Below are 21,648 nucleotides of genomic sequence, written 5' to 3'. Positions count from 1 at the left end.
AAATGAGCATTGTGGGAGAATGTGCAGTCTTACAATAATTATTTCCATTTCGGTTGTATGATTCTTTTTGTTGTCTGCTGGCTCCAAATCATTGCGTCGTTACACCGCTTGTCTGCTTCTTGCTACAATGACCGAAACCATTTGTGCGTAACTGTGCGTAACTCTAGTGCATCTAAACAAGAACTAAATAAAATCCAGCTTACCCAAAACAGAGCTGCGAGACTAGCTCTCCATTGCTCATTTAGGACCGGCATTGAGATAATGCATAATGAATTGTCATGGATGAGAGTTGGTGAAAGACTAGCTTGTAGTTTGATTCTATTTAAAAAAAATAAATCCATACATACCATAAACCTGCTTATCTGTATTCTCAGCTGTTGCTTGCTAGTGACAGTCACAACTATGGTACCAGGTTATCCCTAAGAGGTGCTGTCACCCATCTTAAACCCAAAACTGATGTTTTGAAAAAGACTGTTATTTATAGGGCAATCACTTACTGGAATCGACTTCCACAATATCTGGTATCAATAACCAGCACAGTGGGTTTTAAGAATAGACTTAGAGGAGAAGTATTGCGGAAAGAGATTATTCTAGATTGTACCTAGTGTCATGACTGGTTTTATTGATTATTGACTATTTTATTGATTATGGGACAAGCAGTAGAAAATGGATGGATGGTACTTTTTCATCACTTATTGTTTGTCTTTGATACACTAATGTGTATATTATAGGCCATTGGTTCTTTGTTTTATTTTTGCAAAAATATATATTTATTTTTATATTCCTCTTTTTATCTTTGGTATGAACATTATTATGTAAACTTGAAGTTATTGTTTTTTTGTTTTTTGTAGTGGCTATTTTTGTATTACAACATGTTATTATTGATCATGTTGTACTGCATCGTAATCTTTTGTTTTGAAGAATAGTCTCCACTGCGGTGTAGACTAATCGGGATCCTTAATAAACTAAACTAAACTAAACTGTCCTGGCTGCAAACACTTCAGGTTTGACGAATCACTTTGTGAGCACTAAATGACTGTATTTGCATCTACTCTTTCCAGTATTGCCTGGATTTACATGACGTCACGTCCGGCTTACGTCCGGCTCATTGAGTATGGGTGGCTGACGTCTGTTTTCAATGGGTACTAGGCGCCATTTATGCCTTTCTCGAAGAAATGCCCCATGCTTGCGTTGTTTTCGGCTGTACAAAACCGTTCAAATAACAAAAAACGGATTAACGTTTCTTCTGAGTTGCTCAAGAGAGAATCGAGAAGGGCAGAAGAGTGACAGATTTTAAGAAACGACAACGGCAAAAGTTGCACGCACTCCAGTCAAAGGGAGCAGAGTCAACCAACGCACAAGTTTGCACTAATCACTTCGTTAAAGGTTTGTTTGATATATTTGTAATATACTTTACTTGTTTAGTATTTCCCATTGAAGTATTGTCTTGATATTGTTTGTATCTTAATTTTTAACAAAAGGAAAAAAGAAAGCCAGGGTCAATGATACTTTGTCAGGAAAGGTACTTCTACGCCTCCCCTCTGGTTTATTATGTACACAAATGTGTCAGAGTACAAATGATGACAAAAGTCAAGCTGTCGGCTGCTAGTCGTCGCAGTTTGTTTACATGGACGTGTCCTCGGAAAACGGAAAGTTGAATCATGAAATGCAACCTTACCTGAGCAAAAACGAAGAACGATTTGTCCAGGAGAGTCTTGATACCAATTTCCATGACCTAGTCACACCCAAGGAAGTTGTACACCTCCATTCTTTTCCAAGTTTTCATCCGTTTTGCATTGTAGAATGACGTTGGAGGACAAGATAGTTCAATATGTGTGGGAACTCCACCGATGGGTAATCCTTGATATTACTTGACAAATCTTTTTTTGATGAAGTATAGGTATCTATTCCATTGCATGGTTGACCAGCACTGTTTTTCACCTTAGGGAAGTCACTTGAAGGAATACAAGCAATTGTAGGCGTTTTAATAATTTGCATATGTTTTGCATATAAACACAATAAAGTCTGAGCTACTAAAGGTTTGCTTGCATATAAAACACACACAAACGTAAAAACACGCAAAGATGAATTACTAATATTGTGCCCAGAAGGTTCTGTTTTTTAAATGAGCAAAATAGTGAGCGCAATTTAGTTTATCATCATGTATATGCAAATCATATTCTGATTATCAGAATGCATGCAATAATAAGAGAAGGAGATGCAAATCTAATCATTTAGTGCCCACAATGGGATTTCTCTAACCTGAAGTGTTTTGCAGCCTCTTTTTGGCGTCTTTATTTAGCACATTTTGAAAGCTCATGCAAACTAGCACAGTTATGCACAAATGGATGCGAGAAAGGACAATGGAGAGAGACAATCCTCTGTGTGCACGTCAACAATCAACACATCTGCCCAGCAATTACATCTTTGAGCTGAGACATGACTTAAGATCTAATATGCAGCCAGCAGACACCAAAACAAATTAGTATATCTCATTAGTAAAAAGACTTCTAGTGTAGCAGCTCAGTCGAAATTAAGGTCTGGAACTGATGGTCAAATGGTCCTTTATTTTACATCCTTCACCGTGTGCCCAATGACCAATGTAAGAGCTAATGAGCAAGCATACAAGATAAATGGTACATTAGAATACGTTGTACTCAAGCATTGAACATGTGTCCATTTTAAAGTAGGGCTGTGAATCTTTGGGTGTCCCACGATTCGATTCAATATCGATTCTTGGGGTCACGGTTCGATTCAAAATCGATTTTTTTTTTTTTTCAATTCAACACGATTCTCGATTCAAAAACGATTTTTTTGCAGATTCAAAAGGATTCTCTATTCATTCAATACATAGGATTTCAGCAGGATCTACGCCAGTCTGCTGACATGCAAGCAGAGTAGTAGATTTTTGTAAAAAGCTTTTATAATTGTAAAGGACAAGGTTTTATCAACTGATTGCAATAATGTAAATTTGTTTTTACTATTAAATGAACCAAAAATATGACTTATTTTATCTTTGTGAAAATATTGGACACAGTGTGTTGTCAAGCTTATGAGATGCGATGCAAGTGTAAGCCACTTTGGCACTATTGTTCATTTTTTTAAATTTTTATAAATGTCTAATGAAAATGTCAATGAGGGATTTTTAATCACTGCTATGTTGAAATTGTAACTAATATTGATACTGTTGTTCATTATATTCATTTTTGTTTCACTACTTTTGGTTTGTTCTGTGTCGTGTTTGTGTGTCCTCTCAATTGCTCTGTTTATTGCAGTTCTGAGTGTTGCTGGGTCGGGTTTGGTTTTGGAATTGGATTGCATTGTTATGGTATTGCTGTGTATTGTTTTGCTGGATTGATTAATTAAAAAAATAAATAAATAAATACAATTTTTAAATAAAAATAAATAAAATTTTTAAATAAAAATAAAAAATCGATTTTTTAAAAATGAGAATCGATTCTGAATCACACAACGTGAGAATCGCGATTCGAATCTGAATCGATTTTTTTCCCACACCCCTACTAAGCAGCATTTAAGTTGTCCTTTACATTTAGCGTCACGTTTTTTCTTGTGTCTGGATTATTCCACTGCACCAGCTAGTGCCAGCGTCTCTGAGAGCACTTTCGGTGTGCTAAAAAGTTGGTTCCGTTGTTGTTTTCCCAATAGCCCGTAAAAGATGGGGCAGATTACAGTTCCACATATTCCACAACATAACAAAACAACACAGGTAAAAGCATAATTACATAAATGTACAGGAAATGAGTGTCTCTGTAAAGACAGCTGATGATCTCAAAATCCTCATGTAAATATGGTGGTTTTTACCAGTTTTGTACGTGTTATCAATTGTACACACAGTCTTAGTACCTGCAACACGCCAACGAATAATACACACCTTTTTTTTTTTAGCTTGCACACAATTTTTAGTAATTCTTTTTTGGATCTTTGTAGATGAAGCCCTAAATAGTTTGCGTCAGCTTTTTTCTCTCATTTTACCAAGCACAATCTTTGGCGCACAAGTGCATCAGTTTTGCACACTATCAAGTTTTAATACATGCAAACCTTTAGTAGATCAAGCCCGTAGATAAGAGTTTATGACTTATTCCAAGTTACACAATATGAAACAGATGGTTATGTAATGAAAATGTGTGTTTGGGGATGTGGATCGTTGGTGCATTAAGAACAGATTGAAGTTGTTTTCTCCGTTGTCAGTTCATGTTGTGTTTCTCCTGTGTTACCAGTCAGACTAAATTACGGTGAAATGGATGTGGCATATGCATCCTTAGGTGGTATTATAAAGCACAGCTGTTGGGAGAGGATGTTCAATGCAGAGACAGGAGAGACGCAGAAGGAGGCCAGTTTGATTAATGGAGTAATGAAACAAGTTTAGGGTTGAATACTCTATTACTCTGTCAGCAAATATCTTTTTTTTTTTCTTTAGGACAATTGTACTCAATTCAGTGTCAGCGTAAAAGACACAGTGTTTGCGCAGTAATTGATAAATGGAAGGACAAAATGTCAAACAGGCTAATGAAATAATGGTGTCAACTGATACCATTTCCATCATACTAACACATTGTTTCTTTTTTACTGTGACAAGTCGATTCAGAATTGATTAATTATTTAAACCGATTCTCTCATGTTCAAGGATTACTTGGTATCTACTGTATGTTATAATGAAACCTTTTCAAAACAGGTTACAGGTTAATACAACTCTTCTTGACGGCTAACGTAGATGTCTGTCTTTTTAATAATCGATTCTTGAAAATGTTTTAAATCGACTCAATCTTTACATATAAAAAGTGCAAATTGGGTGTGAATCGGTCCTTTTTAGCAAGAGTAATATTTTTGTTTAACGTTTTGTCCCAATAAAAAAGGTATAAAAAACTGTGGCCAATACTCAACTACAAACCAGTGAAGTGGGCACGTTGTGTAATTCGTAAATAAAAACAGAATAAATAAATGATAAATGGGTTGTACTTGTATAGCGCTTTTCTACCTTCAAGGTACTCAAAGCGCTTTGACAGTATTTCCACATTTACCCATTCACACACACATTCACACACTGATGGCGGGAGCTGCCATGCAAGGCGCTACCAGCAGCCATCAGAGGCAAAGGGTGAAGTGTCTTGCCCAAGGACACAACGGACGTGACTAGGAAGGTAGAAGGTGTGAAATGAACCCCAGTAACCAGCAACACTCCGATTGCTGGCACAGCCACTCTACCAACTTCGCCACGCCGTCCCAATACAATGATTTGCAAATCCTTTTCAACCTATATTCAATTGAATAGACTGCAAAGACAAGATATACATTTTTTTGTTGCAAATAATCATTAACTTAAAATATAATGGCAGCAACACATTGCAAAAAAGTTGTCACAGGGCCAATTTTACCAATGTGTTACATGGCCTTACCTTTTAACATCACTCAGTAAACGTTTGGGAACTGAGGAGACCAATTTTTGAAGCTTTTCAGGTGGAATTCTTTCCCATTCTTGCTTGATGTACAGCTTAAGTTGTTCAACAGTCCGGGGTCTCCGTTGTGGTATTTTAGGTTTCATATTGCGCCACACATTTTCAATGGGAGACAGGTCTGGACTACAGGCAGGCCAGTCTAGTACCCGCACTCTTTTACTCTGAAGCCACGCTGTTGTAACACGCTGGTTGGCATTGTCTTGCTGAAATAAGCAGGGGCGTCCATGACAACATTGCTTGGATGGCGACATATTATGCTCCAAAAGCTGTATGTACCTTTCAGCATTAATGGTGCCTTCACAGATGTGTAAGTTACCCATGCCTTGGGCACTAATACACCCCCATAACATAACATGCAACTCAATATACAGCGTATATGTCAAGCCATCGTCACAATTGAAACAGATAAAAGCTTGACATATCTCACTCCGCATGTAATGAGTTTAAATTGCATATGAGTTTCACATTTAAAATTGAATTACGTACATGATTTTACTTTTGCATGATATTCAAACCTTTTCAGTTTCACCTGTATTCAGGCAACAGAACAGATGGCTGACAAAGTTGACTGAGGACCAACTATAATGTACAGACCTTCACCATTTATGTCAAGATATTTGCAGTGTTTGCTCTGTATAATACAATCTGGTGGTTTAGCCAAATTATAGCTTCATCACTTTTAGATTTGGTCTTTGTCTTGTATGTATGTGTATCTTTTACTGTGTATTGGGGGTGTTCCAGCACATTAAATAAACCCAATGAAACAAAGCAGGGGCAATGAATTGGGAAAATTTGAGGATTAGAGGAGATTGGAGATGTTTTCCTCTGGCTAAACCCTGTGATTGATGCCTTGGCTGCAAGGCATCGCTGTGTTGGCAGCGTTCTTAAGTTACTCATTAATCCTTATAAATGTTTACTTCATTTGGGGTCCGAACAGCTTTTCTACAACCAATCAATGTGCATGTGCATGTTGACACATTTGGAATACCCTTATCAAATGATACAGCTGTTGTTACTTTGGTTCAAGCTGGAAAGTTTAAAAGACATAGCGAGTGCAGATTGTAATTGACATATCTAAAATAAAAAAACTGCTGGAACACCAAAGTCACTGTTCACAGTTTTACATCACCATGGCCTGAAAGGGTGATTGGTGGTTGCAGCACTATGGTTCTGGGCTGCATGAGTGCTGCCGGAGAAATCTGCAGTTCATTGAGTAAAAACATGCCTCTGTCATGCTTAACAGAAAGCAAAGGCTCCCCTTTCAAAATCCGCTAGCTCGATGCTATTTTACATTGGATATGCTATGTACATGCTACTGGTTAGCTTTAGCGGTTTTACATGGCGATTTGAACACCTCCAATTTTGTTTTTAAAGCTACAACTAAGATGCACGTTACAATCAAAGACTAGGTGTGCCATAAGTACAATACTTACAGTACAAACAGTAGGACTCAACAAACGACTGGCACATTCAACTGGAAGGGGCTGTTTGCAACATTTACCCAGATGCCTAGAGGGCGCAAATGGGGAATCGAAAACAAAACAAACATGATCCGGGCAGCGGATCATGACAGTACCCCCTTCCTAACACTAATCAGAGGCAGGTGACACTAATCAGCACCCATGACAACTAAAACACAAACCCAGAGGCGCTGAAAACGAAAAGTGAGGGAATCGAAAACAAAACAAACATGATCCGGGCAAAGGATCATGACAGCTAACTTTCCAATGTATTTTAAACATTATATCTCGCCCTCTTCCGGATTTTAAAATGTAATAACATACACTATGTATGTACATAATACATGCACATGCGTTAACTTGGGGTGTTATTAGCTAATAATAGCAATTTGGATAGTTACTGTTAGCTGTCATTGAATTTATATTCTATTATAACGACAACATGCCTGCAAATTGCTAGTTCTTCCCCTAGACTGCTTTTGTATGTGTGCACAAACTCCCTGCGCGTGTGGACGAAACGTAAAAAGCAATCATTCTATCCGGGCAGGTAAAAAATTTTCTTACATGAACTTAGTAGTTGTAAAACAATATAGACAATTGTCAAACAAATGTGACAAATAGTAACATAAACTAACCGGTGCTGTTTTTGTTCCATTTTTTGCTTTGAAAAACTGAGCAAGTTGCAAACAGCACCTTTAATGGTATAAACACAATATATAATAACAAGACAGCACAGTTATTATAAGCTCACTGTTAAATGTTACATTCAATTTTATGTTAAATTAACGTTCATCAACACATAAACTAAACACAAAAATACCAAAATTGGTACCATGGATCACCTGTAATGATTTACGGGTTATCGGGAATTGGTACTGTAGAGGTTTTAATGTGAAAGGCACTCATTCCTACCTGTATTTTTTACACATTTGCATTCATTATCCTAGTGTATTTGAAAGTAAACATTCATATAGATGAAACTTCAAGGTCGTCTTCACCACAAACATTACTTTGTGTGTTTTTGTGTGTATGTGCGTTTTTTTTTATATGGACTGTATTTGCGGTAGTTGATGTATCCAGTTTGACAGCCATAAATCAACACCACCAAAAGCAATTTTCCTAGTCGCAGCATTGTGGCCTGTAATGTGTGTGTCTTTATTGATTTCTCACATCTGATCTGTGTGTTTGGTGTGTGTGCCTGTCAGTGTGCAAGCATGGTATACTTCACTGCACTTTACTTGCCAAGTGCACTCTGTGTGTTCATGAAAGGTTGTCAAGCCTGTGCAATTATTTAAACTCTGCTACCAAAACATTTGACAGGATATATTGTACTTGCAACTATGTTTGTTTTTGTTGTAAAATGCGTTGTCATTTCATCAACATTTTAACTTTGTTTAATAATACCGATTTACAGGTTTGTATTAATTGAAGACACCTAAACTGTGACGATCTGTCAAATTCACGTCTTGTTATGTTTCCGTAGTTTGTGTTTATTTCCTGTCAGCGCTCTTATTTTAGTTCCACTTCCTTTATGTCTCCCGGAGCGCTCGTTTCCCTCACCTGTCCTTGATTGGCAGCCTGGCACACCTGGTTGCAGTTGCCAATCAGGCTGCTATTTATGCCTGTCTCGCCCTCCAGTCAGGGCTCAATGATTGTTTTCTGTTGCCTGTTTCCTGTTTTCCCTGCACGTGCACTTACCAGTTGCACTAGTTCCTTTTTGACATTAAAGTCAAGTTTTCCTGCGCTACGCCTGCCATCAATGCATCTTGGGGTTCAACACCAGCAGTTCCTGACAGAATCATCAAGTCAAATACGAACCCCGCAGAGATTTGGGGCTGTCTGGAGGCAACAAATCTCGGGAGGAAGCCGCAGACAAGAAGTGTACCCGCTTGGTCTCCTTGATGGACAAATTGTGACTTGAGTGCTGCACGGTCTGGTTCTTTGGTTCCCTCCCACCCATCCCTGTCGTCTGTTCCAGGGTGGCGGTCAGAGTCGGCAGGACTCGAGACCCCCCAGGTCCCTCCCCGCTCCCTCAGCCTTACTTGGGACGTCTGGAATCCGTCCTTTAAAGGGGTAGGGGCTTAGGTAAGCCGCGCGACAGGGGAAGCACAGCTCTCACCTCTTCAAGTCAGGCCATCACAGACGCCAGCTGTGGACACGCCGACAGCCCAGCCGCCTGCTGCTCCAGCTCTGGAAACACCATCTTCGTCCCCGGCAGGCCATATTACGGCGCCGCAATCTTTGTCTCTGGCGGGCCGTCTTACGGCGCCGCAATCTTCGTCTTCGGCGGGCTGCCCCACGGGGCCCATCGTCGGTCCTTGTCCTGGAGACGCCTCTGCCACCTCCAGCTTACCTGTTGCACAAGCAGCCATTCGACGCCCACACGCCTCCTCCTTATAGGCCAAGAGTGGCCGTTCTGTAGTCGGCTGCCTTGCCAGATGCAGCGGCGTTCAATGCGTCGCCAACTCCTCCCTCCCCCCATAGATTTTGAACCTTGTTTTTTTGGGGGGAACATCTAGAATCTGTCTCTAAAATGGGGGGTACTGTGACGATCTGTCACATTCACATCTTGTTATGTTTCTTTAGTTTGTGTTTATTTCCTGTCGGCGTTATTTTAGTTCCACTTCCTGCATGTCTCCCAGAGCATGTGTTCCCCTCACCTGACCCTGATGGGCAACCTGGCACACCTGGTTGCAGTTGCCAATCAGGCTGCTATTTATGCCTGCCTCGCCCTACAGTCAAGGCTTGATTGTTTCCTGTTGCCTGTTTCCTCGTTCCTGTGCACTTACCAGTAGCACTATTTCCTTTTTGACATTAAAGTCATGTTTTCCTGCGCTACGCCTGCCATCTCTGCATCTTGGGGTTCAACACCAGCAGTTCCTGGCATACGCTGTCACAAACCTTAGACATCTTGCAGTCTTATTTCATAGTGTTAAATGATCAAAAAAGAAAAACATCCACATTTTGGATTAAAAAAAAGCAATGCTTGTTTATTTTCATGGAATTTTATGGCATTCAAGTTGAAGAGACTAGGAGTTGAAATATTTCAGTGATATAAATAAAATGATAACCAACAAAGTACATGCAACAATCAACACATTGACATAATTATTGCAGCATAACCAGCAACAATACAGAACATAGAGAAAGTAAGAAATACACAAAAGTAGAACAACTTGCTTGTGTTCTAATATTGATACAAATTACCTCTCCTGGTTTGTGAATGCTCCTCGCTCACCATGACCGTGATTGTGTTGCGAACACTGCGGCGCTGGCAGTGTTTTGCTTTAGGGCAGTGGTTCTCTAACTTTTTTCACCAAGTACCACTTCAGAAAACACTTGGCTCTCCAAGTACCACATGGTGAGTCTGACCAACATTAAAATACGTAGTAGGCCTAAAAAACCAATGTTTAACAAGTATATTTAATATTTTTGGCAACTGTAACATTACACACCGTTTGAACAGTAACATAGTGTTTGAATATTTATCTAAGAGATTTGGATGGAACCGCGTACCACTAGTGGTACACATACCACAGTTTGAGAATCTCTGCCTTACCCCTGATTTCCACAGGGTGCGGCGAAACGTGACTGCCACGGAATAGCACGGCCATGAAAAAGAGTTTTGCCTTGCAGAACGAAAACTTTATTTTGTTGATAACAAGCAACAACACAACAGTAACATCATCCCTGGGGAGCGTTGTAGACACACACAACTCCCACAAACCACGACCATGTTTTCCCTGCCCCTGCATCAGCTAACATTTGACATAGCTGCCCGGGATATGCCTGTATATGATTCTTTAATTCTGGACCTCCAGAATTAGCATTTAGGTCAACAAGGTGAAATTAAGTCTGAAAACCTTTTGACGGGTAAACTTCATGTCCGTCCCCACCCATTAGGACGTTTCAAAGTCTCAAATACAATCCACCTTGAAGATGTACTACCGTATTTTCCGGACTGTAAGGTGCTGTTAAAATCCCTTTTTTTTCTCAAAACTTGACAATGTGCCTAAAGTACGGAATAATTCTAGTTGAGCTTACCCACCTCAAAGCTATTTTATTTGGTAAATGGTGTAATGATAAGTGTGACCAGTAGATGGCAGTCAAACATAAGAGATAGTTGTAGGCTGCACTATGATGGCAATATGTCTCAAGTAAACAACACCAACATTTTAAATGTTCCATTGAAAATAAAGAACATTACACATGGCGCTCAAAAATCTATCAAAATGTTTTAGTAAGACTTTGGTAAGCTATGAAGCCGCACCGCTTGAAGATTGTCGGCACATTAAACATACGAGTATTATTATGGTGTGTGTATAAGGTAAGACATATTATCTGGTGTTTGTTTCGCAATATTATGCAAAAGCAGCTTTTCTTACCTTCTGGTACCTGCTGATCTGTATTTGGGATCTGCATGAATCCTGAAAAATTGCACGCGTCCGCTTCGACGCCGTAGTCAACAGCTTTTTTTTCTCTATCTTCTTGTTAATATGACATTCATCCTCCGCTGTTGCCATTTCTAATATAAAGTAGTGTAAAGTTCGTACTTATATCCGTCAGTAAACTCTCCATGAAAGCGCGGTGTAGTGAGTTAACATTATTCACCCAAGGAACTTTAGTTGTTAGAGAGTTCAGGTCGGACGGTTTTTCACGGGACACATTTCCGGTGTTGTTGTTTCCGGATGAGGACATGCTGCTCCGTTATTAATTTAAGTAAAGTCTGAATGTCATTAAAACAGTTAGCTCCATCTTTTGACACTTCTTCCACCCCCGTCCTTGCACGCTACACCGCTACAACAACGATGACGGGGAGAAAAAGAGCCACGTAAATAAGACCCGGAAGCGACTGTCAGAAAGCGACTTGAAGATGATCTGTAAAACATAATCTATGCAACATTTTGACCAAAGAACCACCATTACATGTTATGTAGACCACAAGGAAGTGTTTTACATTTAGAAAAAATATATAAAAATATGACTCCTTTAATGGGCCCTATAATCCAGTGTGCCTAATATATGAAAAAAGATTAAAAAAATAGACCATTCATCAGCAGTGCGCCTTTTAATCCGGTGCGCCCTATGGTCCGGAAAATACGGTATTTTATTTTCAAAGTAAACCGGATAATTTATTTTGTGTATGTGCATGACTTCCTGTTTCAACACAAGCAGATTTTAGCTGAATTGAACGGCTGTGTTGCGGCGACCGGCAAAAATAGAAGCTCTGCGCATACTTAGCGCATACATCCAATACATCAACACCACGGCGGTGGAAACGGACACATTGACTTGTATAAAAATGGAAAGAGTCTGCTGCCGTGGCGATGATGTTTCACAGCCGTGACGCATTCTGTGCTTAGGGCTAAGAATAAAGCTTCAAAAGAGTCTGTGTGCCTATTTGCAATACATTGCTTGCACAATATCACCCTCAAGCACTTGTTGCAGGTGACTGCATTCATTTAGCATCGAAATGAGGCACATAAATTGGAATAAAACATTTTGAAGGAGCAGCAACTTCATTCAAATGTTCCTCGCTTGAGACAGTGTCTTAGTCCTGTAGGCAGATCACTTTGTGTTGCATGGAGACATTTCGCCCTCAATTTGGATAGGCAGGCGCTGAATGTCTACAGGAAACAAAACATGTACTTACTAATTCAATCGGAAAAATAAGAAAATATTATGTTTATGTATTCATTGATTGAGTGAAACTTTTATTAGTAGATTGCAAAGAAAGAGAATACCTTATATGAAACAGTACAGTTTACACAGTGAAGTACATATTCCGTACAATTGACCACTAAATGGTAACACCCGAATAAGTTTTTTAACTTGTTTAACGTTAATCAATTCATGGTATGTATCTGAACATATTTGAATCATTCATCATTGTACACTACCTCAAGTTCCAACTGGTATTTTCATTAAACATAAACAATTTGAGTTTTAGAATGATCTGCACTTTGGGTCACTGCTTGCCAGTTGCCCAACCACTGTTGAGAAGAATGGATGTATACTAGAGTTGTATGGTATACCGATACCAGTAAAGTACCGCGGTAGTAATTAGGGCTGCAAATCTTTGGGTGTCCCACGATTCGATTCAATATCGATTCTTGGGGTCACGATTCGATTATAAATCAATTTTTTTGATTCAACGCGATTCTCGATTAAAAAACGGTATTTTTCCGATTCAAAACAATTCTCTATTCATTCAATACATAGGATTTCAGCTAAGGCTGCAGCTAACGATTATTTTTCTATCGATTAATCTATAGATTATTTTTTCGATTAATCTATAGATTTTTTTTTTCGATTAATCTATAGATTATTTTTCCTTTTACCGATTATTTTTTTATTCAAAATGAAGATGAAAAAATAAATGTAGGCCAGTTTTTTCAAAAGGCATGGCTTTTATTTACAAAAAAAAAGAAGTATGGCCACTCAGTCAACATTGACAACAACATGACTAAATATTCTGTAACAATGTAAACATTTAAAACGTTTAACCTTTAACAAAATTAAAAGTAGCTTATTTGCTTTTTATTGTGCAAATATAAAAGTCAACATCCAGTGCAAATCTTAATATTCTGCAATAGTATAAGCATTTCAAAAGTAAAAGTATTGCTTATTTTGCTTTAAAATGTGCAAAAATAAAGATAAACATCCAATACAAAAAAGTGTAAAACAAAATATTCTGTAACAACAGTGTAAACATTTCAACAAAAGTGAAAGTATTGCTTATTTGCTAAAATGTGCAAAAATAAAGATAAACATCCAATACAAAAAAGTGCCAATCTAAATATTCTGGAGCACTGTAAACATTAAGTATTGCTTTTAAAATGTGCAAAATAAACATCCAGTCCAACACAGTACACAATAACCAATTCTACTCATTCCAGTGAGTGACTAACAGTTGTAATGAAGAAAGGTTAGCATGTCTACATGCTCTGGTTCTTTTCTTGTTTACAATATTCCCAGCAGCTGAAAATAGGCGCTCAGAAGGGGTCGATGTGGCTGGAACTGAGAGGTAATTAGCCTTCACCTCAAGCCAGGACTGCGAGTGAGCTGAGCTGCAGTTTAAGTTTCTAGAAGGTCAACGGGCTCATAGTGATGTTACTAGTAGTTGACTGGGAGGTGTTTATTATCATTTGGGGAGAGTCCGCTGCCTGATGCTCACCTGCTAAACACCTATCTGCTCTACGCTGAAGCGCTGACTACATGCGCTCTGAATACACACTGCTGATTGGCTGGTAACGCTCTGAATACGCACTGCTGATTGGCTGATAATGCTTTGTGTGTACCAATCAGATGGTTGTGCGGGTGGGACAATGCTGCGTGCTGAGACAGAGGCAGAAGGAGCGAAGCAGCTTGTTAAAGGCCTACTGAAACCCACTACTACCGACCACGCAGTCTGATAGTTTATATATCAATGATGAAATCTTAACATTATAACACATGCCAATACGGCCGGGTTAACTTATAAAGTGACATTTAAAATTTGCCGCTAAACTTCCGGTTCGAAACGCCTCTGCGGATGACGTATGCGCGTGACGTAGCCCGGCGAACACGGGTATGCCTTCCACATTGAAGCCGATACGAAAACGCTCTGTTTTCATTTCATAATTCCACAGTATTCTGGACATCTGTGTTCGTGAATCTGTTTCAATCATGTTCATTGCATTATGGAGAAGGAAGCCAAGCAAGCAAAGAAGAAAGTTGTCGGTGCGAAATGGACGTATTTTTCGAACGTAGTCAGCCACAACAGTACACAGCCGGCGCTTCTTTGTTTACATTCCCGAAAGATGCAGTCAAGATGGAAGAACTCGGATAACAGAGACTCTAACCAGGAGGACTTTTGATTTGGATACACAGACGCCTGTAGAGAACTGGGACAACACAGACTCTTACCAGGATTACTTTGATTTGGATGACAAAGACGCAGACGTGCTACTGTGAGTATGCAGCTTTGGCTTTTTTTTTGCGTATGTACGTAACTTTTTTAAAATATATAAGCTTTATGAACCTTGGGTTAGGTGAACGGTCTTTTGGGCTGAGTGATTGTGTGTGTTGATCATGTGTTTGAATTGTATTGGCGTGTTCTATGGAGCTAGGAGCTAGCAGAGGAGCTAGGAGCTAGCATAACACGTACCGTACCTTACGTGCGCGTCACGTACGTAACTTTTTAAAAATATATAAGCTTTATGAACCTTGGGTTAGGTGAACGGTCTTTTGGGCTGAGTGATTGTGTGTGTTGATCAGGTGTTTGAATTGTATTGGCGTGTTCTATGGAGCTAGGAGCTAGCAGAGGAGCTAGGAGCTAGCATAACAAACACGCAGGTGTTATTATGCAGGATTAATTTGTGGCATATTAAATATAAGCCTGGTTGTGTTGTGGCTAATAGAGTATATATATGTCTTGTGTTTATTTACTGTTGTAGTCATTCCCAGCTGAATATCAGGTACCGTGAGTATGCAGCCTTGGCTGCTAAACATTCGATAACTTGACCGTATGTGCGCGTCACGTACGTAACTTTTTAAAAATATATAAGCTTTATGAACCTTGGGTTAGGTAAACTGTCTTTTGGGCTGAGTGATTGTGTGTGTTGATCAGGTGTTTGAATTGTATTGGCGTGTTCTATGGAGCTAGGAGCTAGCAGAGGAGCTAGGAGCTAGCATAACAAACACGCAGGTGTTTTTATGCAGGATTAATTTGTGGCATATTAAATATAAGCCTGGTTGTGTTGTGGCTAATAGAGTATATATATGTCTTGTGTTTATTTACTGTTGTAGTCATTCCCAGCTGAATATCAGGTCACCCCCGGCTCTCACAGCATCTTCCCTATCTGAATAGCTTCAACTCCCCACTAGTCCTTCACTTGCACTTTACTCATCCACAAATCTTTCATCCTCGCTCAAATTAATGGGGAAATTGTCGCTTTCTCGGTCCGAATCTCTCTCACTTCATGCGGCCATCATTGTAAACAATAGGGAACTTTGCGTATATGTTCAACTGACTACGTCACGCTACTTCCGGTAGGTGCAAGCCTTTTTTTTATCAGATACCAAAAGTTGCAATCTTTATCGTCGTTGTTCTATACTAAATCCTTTCAGCAAAAATATGGCAATATCGCGAAATGATCAAGTATGACACATAGAATAGATCTGCTATCCCCGTTTAAATAAAAAAAATTCATTTCAGTAGGCCTTTAAGACTTTAGCAGCTAAAGTTAGCTTTAGCTTAGAAACTCGTTCGGTACACCCCCGTACCGAACCGAAAGCCCCGTACCGAAACGGTTCAATACAAAACACGTACCGTTACACCCCTAGCAGATACAAATGACACATTCATGTTTTTGTGTAATGATGACAACGTATGCTCACGCGGACGATTGACTAGTTGATGGTTGATGGTTTTCTTTTCAAATGTTCGTTCATAGCCGTTGTGCTGCTATGATAGGCCATTTACGCTCGACACAGTGTGCATACAACAACATTATTAGGCCGTGTATTGAAATACTTCCACACTTTTGACGACTTTTGGCGTGATTTTTCCCCCTCGCTCGCACCGCTCGCATCGTCTGCTTTGATCGTCTGCTTTGCGCTTCGCCATGACGGTAGTGTGACGTAAATATGCGACGCGTCGACGCACAACAACGGCGTCGACGTGTTTACATAACCGATGACGTCGACTACGTCGACTCGTCGTTTCAGCCTTAATTTCAGCAGGATCTACCCCAGTCTGCAGACATGCAAGCAGAGTAGTAGATTTTTGTAAAAAGCTTTTATAATTGTAAAGGACAATGTTTTATCAACTGATTGCAATAATGTAAATTTGTTTTAACTATTAAATGAACCAAAAATATGACTTATTTTATCTTTGTGGAAAATATTGGACACAGTGTGTTGTCAAGCTTATGAGATGGGATGCAAGTGTAAGCCACTGTGACACTATTTTTCTTTTTTCTTTTCTTTTTTTTTTATAAATGTCTAATGATAATGTCAATGAGGGATTTTTAATCACTGCAATGTTTAAATTGTTACTAATATTGATACTGTTGTTGATAATATTCATTTTTGTTTCACTACTTTTGGATGGTTCGGTGTCATGTTTGTGTCTCCTCTCAATTCCTCTGTTTATTGCTGTTCTGAGTGTTGATGGGTCAGGTTTGGTTTTGGAACTGGATTGCTGTGTATTGTTTTGTTGGATTGATTAATGAAAAAAATAAAAACAAAAAAATAAAATCGATTTTTGAAAAATGAGAATCGATACAACGTAAGAATGGCGATTTGAATTGGAATCGATTTTTTTCCCACACCCCTAGTAATGGATTAAAAACAGTACTATAGTGCTTCTGAAAAATACTGGTCATTTTTTTCCCGGACTTGACAGCGCGTGGTTGTCACGTCGCGACATTGCTGGTAAAACGAGCAGAGGCGCATCAATCAAAGTCAATCAAAAGCTTACTTATATAGCCCTAAATCACGAGTGTCTCAAAGGGCTGCACAAGCCTCAACGACATCCTCGAATCAGATCCCACATCAGGGCAAGAAAAAACTCAACCCAATGGGAGACTAAAATGTCCTTAAGTGTGAATGCAAATTTGAGTGGTTGTTTGTTTATAAGTACCCATGTCACAATGAGGACAAGTGGTATAGAACATGGATGGATGGCTGGATCAATAGGAAAATTAGATGTGGCTCAGAGCTGTGTTGTCACCTCCATCTATTTAACTGTGTCATAGACCACCTGATGACGGTGGTGTGTAAACACGACCCAGGTGTATCACTAAGCACACAGTAGCCTATGTCGAATATTCTGATGACACCGCACTATCCAGTTACAGTGGAAGATTGTCCTTTTTGTTGTAGTTTGGAACTTTTGGGTTTGTTAGTTGTTTTCTGAGCACATTGGCAATTAGATATGAATAGGCCCTAATCCATTTTGGGCCACTTGTGATGAAAAAGTACCCCATCTTATAAGTACCCCGACCCGCTCGAAAAACTATACTTTCCCTTACTCTAATCTGATTTCTATGTGGTCCGAATTGAGGGGTCAAGGAAAAGTTCCAAAAAAATACACCGTGGTCCCAGTGATAAATGGGGTTGACCAAAATATCTCAGGCCCTGGCCCTACTCCCAGGCTCTTTTGAGTACATTTCGGATTCTTCGGTCCACTGGGACTTTTGTGTGTAGGTGTATGTTGGGGTACTTTGAGACTTTGAGACTATTTGGGATCCTCTCGCACCTTTGGGGAAGATGGTCCTTTCTGGGATATTTTGGGACTTTCTGGTCCATGGACTTTTTTTCAGTAAAAGTAGATAAGCCTTTTCCCTTTTGGGACACATCTGGTAAAAAAAAAAGAAAAAAACTTGTCTTTTCCTCACTTCAAATACCTTTGATCTACAATACCTAAAATTGGCATCCTGAAACAGAGATATACAGATGTGACAACATTGTGATGTTTCCAGAGAGACCAAGCTCAAACTTCACAACAAGTCTGTCATTTTGCTTTTCCTGTGTGATGCAGAACACTGAACAACAACCCTGGTAGCCAAGCTAGACCTCTCAGGAGAATCAAGAGAGTGAAATGGTCACTCAATCATGTCACCAACACCGAAATCGGAGAGCGGACTCAACAATTCCCCTCGACTCGCAGCAATGTGAAGAGTCCGCAGCAATGCGAAGATTTCACCGGTTTTTCAATTTTACTGCTTACTTCTAGATCATCCAAACCAAGAAGGCTGGATATGGATGTAATAAGCTGGAGATGTCCTAGAGGCGCCCTTCCACACCCACTGGCCTGACATTGTGGCTCAGATTCTAAGGGCTTCCGACGTGTCTCTGGAACACACCGTACATCTTGCCCAGGACAGGCCAGACTGTAGAAGACTAGTCAAAAAGGTTGACTGTATGCATGATGAAGTGAGAGATATCTGTTAAAACAATTTCTAGATATATTACTGTAGGACACATTCATCCATCTCAAACTGAACCTATCACAGTTGACAAGAGGCAAGAGTTCAGGGCACACCTTGGAATGGTTGCCAGCCAATTGCAGGACACTTAAATAACAATTCACACTCATAGTTAACGGACGATCTATATCCGTTAACATTTACATTTTTGGAAAACACACACATAATTGGAAAAGGCTGCAACTTCCACTCAAAGAAGCCCAAAAGGATTTGAACCCTCGATCTCCTTAATGTCCAACTGAAACGCTAACCACTAGGCAGCGCACTTAGGATACAATATTAAATTGATTTTTCGAGAGAGTCCAGCCCTTACAGAGAAACATTCTGGCCCTTGGACAAATATTTGTGATGATGGCCCCTGTCCTACAGCATGTGCCTGTGAGTTTCTAGGCGTGATGCACTTGGATGAGTTCCATAGTCCAGCTTTGAACAATCAGCTCCTGTCTGGAGAATGGATTGCCTGTGTTCTGCTGGGATTTTATTGTTTTTTTGTCCATTGCATTTCATCCAAAAGTAGTTTGTATTCCAGCAACAGCAATTTAGTGTTTTCATATTTCCTGTGTAATGATTACTTGTCTAGCCAACAAGGGTACGTTTCAACAGCTCAGCTTTTCTTCCAGAGTTGATGCGTCAAAAGTATTGTTTGTCTTAGCTTTTGATTGATATTAAACTGTGTACTCATACACAGGAACCGTTCATTTTGCTTTAACTGCCAGATACTTTACATAACTCATGGCACGCACATTTTTAGAGATCTTTAAATGGACATGTTTTGTTGTAAAAGAATCCATAGAATAGGTGCAAATGACCAACTTGTCAAGTCCTGGTCTACCATGTTATTTTCATTATTAAAAAAGTGATCGAATATTGGTACTGGGTATAGGTCTGTTGATTTGGGCTGGGATCTGAAATCGCCGTAATAAGCGCTCTGTTGCAAGTGGTACTGCAGCCTGCTTACTTGTGCAAAGCTTGACAGCCAGTTAGCATCTAATTGTCCTCTAATTAGCACACAAGGTTAGTCTTTTTTTTAATTTTAGTCCAGTGCGTATCTTTAATTTGACCTGCTGTTGTACTCTGTCTCAAAGTGTTAACATGTGCTCAATGTTTCCTTACCATTATTGCTATGTTGTCTATTACCATTGTTGGTATATTCATTCTTCCTGCATTGTTGATACAAATTATTGTTACAGTGTAATAATTATTGTTACCTGTGGTAATGCCACTATGATACAACATATGTATAATCCTTAAACAAAGTGACAGTGAAACTCAATGGAATAATCACTGAATGGAGAACAGGGGGTTGGATTAAATACATGATCTTGTTCCCACTCCCTTTCAGGCAAAACTGGACAATCATGCATTACATACTGTACATTACCTTTTGCACTATATTAATTTATATTATTATGTGTTGTCAACTTTGTACTTTTTTTTATGTCATTGCCTGAAATAAATGAATAAAATAAAAGTCACTAGCCACGTGTGCATACACAACATGTGTTTAATCTGATCAGGATTCGGATTACAATGTTATTGTGAACATGGACCCTGAAAAAAATTGTGACGTGCATTTTTTCATGCAGGAAATACGTCCCTGGACACATGAGGACTTTGACTATGACCAATGTATGATCCTGTAACGACTTGGTATCGGATTGATACCCAAATGTGTGGTATCATCCAAAACTAATGTAAAGTATCAAACAACAGAAGAATAAGTGATTATTACATTTTAACAAAAGTGTAGATGGAACATGTTGAAACAGAAAATAACCAGATATTAACAGTAAATGAGCAAGTAATAATAATAATAATATATTTTATTTGTAAAAAGCACTTTACATTGAGCAAACAACCTCAAAGTGTACAGTGATAAATGATAAATGATAAATGGGTTATACTTGTATAGCGCTTTTCTACCTTCAAGGTACTCAAAGCGCTTTGACACTATTTCCACATTTACCCATTCACACACACATTCACACACTGATGGCGGGAGCTGCCATGCAAGGCGCTAACCAGCAGCCATCAGAGGCAAAGGGTGAAGTGTCTTGCCCAAGGACCCAACGGACGTGACTAGGAAGGTAGAAGGTGGGAATTGAACCCCAGTAACCAGCAACACTCCGATTGCTGGCACAGCCACTGTACCAACTTCGCCACGCCCTGTATTAAAAAATAATAAAAAGATGATAAAAATAAAAACTACAACAGCCTATTAGCTAGAACTACTGCATATATCTAAGAAAAAGGCTTTTTTAAAAAGAAGGGTTTTTAAGCTTTTTTTAAAAAAGCATACACAGTCTGTGGTGCCCTCAGGTGGTCAGGGAGAGCGTTCCACAGACTTGGAGTGGCGGAGCAGAAATCCCGGTCTCCCATTGTTCGTAGCTTTGTCCTCTGAGAAGTAGATTAATAATTCATTTTCTACCACTCGTCCTTATTAATTTTGATAAAATAATTAGTAGCCTTTTTTTTACTTACTACTAAAAGACAAGTTGTCTTGTATGTTCACTATTTTAAGGACAACATTGCAATAAGAAACGTATGTTTAATGTACCGTAAGATTTTTTTTGTTAAAATAAAGCCAATAATGACATTTTTGGTGGTCCCCTTTATTTGGAAAAGTACCAAAAAGTACCGCATGCGCCATATGATTGGAACATCCTTAGTTTGCTCAAATACGCTTACTCTGTGAGCATGTGTTGCCTCTTTGATGTCGCACCATTACACTTTTATGTT

General features: G+C 39.2%; 1 protein-coding gene across 6 annotated transcripts in view; it reads left to right on the top strand.

Moving 5' to 3' along the window:
* Nucleotides 1-21,648, top strand: part of whrna (whirlin a) — a 308,126-nt gene that overhangs the window by 101,326 nt on the left and 185,152 nt on the right. The gene's annotated exons all lie outside the window — the stretch shown is intronic.

The sequence above is a fragment of the Entelurus aequoreus genome, linkage group LG21 (genome assembly GCF_033978785.1).
Source record: "Entelurus aequoreus isolate RoL-2023_Sb linkage group LG21, RoL_Eaeq_v1.1, whole genome shotgun sequence".
Lineage (NCBI taxonomy): Eukaryota > Metazoa > Chordata > Actinopteri > Syngnathiformes > Syngnathidae > Entelurus > Entelurus aequoreus.
This window is presented reverse-complemented; position numbering and strand designations above follow the sequence as displayed.